This window comes from Suricata suricatta, chromosome 11, assembly GCF_006229205.1.
Source record: "Suricata suricatta isolate VVHF042 chromosome 11, meerkat_22Aug2017_6uvM2_HiC, whole genome shotgun sequence".
Lineage (NCBI taxonomy): Eukaryota > Metazoa > Chordata > Mammalia > Carnivora > Herpestidae > Suricata > Suricata suricatta.
This window is the reverse complement of record NC_043710.1, coordinates 88,997,617-88,999,073: the sequence shown is the minus strand read 5'-3', so window position 1 is coordinate 88,999,073 and position 1,457 is coordinate 88,997,617. Positions and strand designations below refer to the sequence as shown.

Here is a 1,457-nt window from a genome sequence, read left to right as displayed (position 1 = left end):
ACTGGAGCGGCAAGCAAGCCTGCATCTGTAGGTGGCTGGGTGCTCATCCCTGTCCCTTAGTGGGACCGTAATCTTTGTGGAAAGAGAGCAAGCACACGTATGACCACGCATGCTTGCACTGGTCTCTCAGAAGGCGCCAATGTGCATTTCCTCCCCGAAGTGGATGGAGGCCCTAGCAGGCCCAGGCTCCAACAGCCCAGCTGGTCTCTCCCTTTATACTACACCACCCGACCCCCAGAACTCTGGGACTTTTTAGAATGAAAATAGCAGTGGCTTAGAATAGGCTTGCCTGGTATTTGCAAAGAGGTGATTTAGTGACAGAGCCTCTACACCCTTTTATCTCTCCCACTGCCCCATCCGGTTCCAAGTCTCCCCCTCGGTGAGCCAAACTCCCCGGGAAGCCCACAGCAGAAAAAGCTCTTGAGAATAGGAATAACTAACCAGAGTGTCATCTGAGCACCTTTTCTGGGGCCGGGGTAATGAGAATTATTCAAATGCAATCATAAAAATGAGGCCATCAGGCAGGCACGGGGTGGGAGTGGGGTGGGGGGAGGAGTGGTGCTGGAGGGAAGGATTCCTCGCCAGCTTTAAGTTTCAGGACTTCTGGGGAGTTCTCTCGGGGTGCACGGAAAATGTCCCCTCCTCGCCATCCTCGGAGCCCAGGAAGTCATGAGAGGCGGCCTCCGTGCTTCGCCGACAGGACGCGGCGTGGGGGCGGGGGCGGTGTCGCCGGGGGCGAGGGGTCCGCCGTGTCCCTCGCTCGGCGGCGGGCCAGCCGTCCGCGGCTTCCTCTCCGGCGCTTCTGCCTCCCGCCAGCAGGAGCGGGCCCGCGCCGACTCTCAGAAAAGCCTCCGGTAGAGGGAGACACTCCAGCTGCTGCTCCGACTTGGAAGCGCCGGGCCGGGAGTGGGTGGGGGCGAGGGGGGTGGGGAGAGAGGGGGAGTGGGGCGAGGGGAGGTATGGGGGGGGGGGGCTCCGGGGGGCGGGTCCCTGTGCCGCTGACGTCCCGAGCAGTGCTGGGAAGTATAGGCTGTGTTGTCACGCCGGTGTCAGTCTGATGAAGATTGGCATCAGGTAAGCTGTCATTCATTTCCATGTCAGAGACGCTTTTGCAGGCGGCGGCGGCGCGGCGGCGGCGGCTGCTGCTGCTGCGGGCGGCTGCCTCAGAGCGCGTGTGTTTTATTCCAGTCCCCAAGCCAGAGTATTATTCATTGCGACAGGGCAAGGAGGAGAGAGGGAGAGAGGGAGAGAGGGAGGCAGCAGGGAGGAGAGAGAGGGAGGCAGCAGGGAGGAGGGAGGCAGGGAGCAGAGAGGGACGGCGGGAGCGTGCAGAGAGAAGCCGGGGAAGCGCCGGGAGAGCGCGGAGCTAAGCAGCGCGAGTGGCGCCGAGGCTGGGGAAGGAGGCGGCCGGAGCCGCGCGGCCCGCCCGAGCCCCGGCCCGGCGCCACTCGCGCTGC

The 1,457-nt window shown here is 63.3% G+C and overlaps 1 protein-coding gene across 3 annotated transcripts in view; it reads left to right on the top strand.

The window, feature by feature from the left end:
* Positions 1-997: 997 nt before the first annotated feature.
* PKNOX2 (PBX/knotted 1 homeobox 2) overlaps positions 998-1,457 on the top strand; it is a 265,040-nt gene continuing 264,580 nt past the window's right edge. For all 3 annotated transcript variants that reach the window (XM_029957419.1, XM_029957420.1, XM_029957413.1), the window contains exon 1: positions 998-1,074. The gene's annotated coding sequence lies outside the window, so the exon portion shown is untranslated. The remainder of the gene's footprint in view (positions 1,075-1,457) is intronic.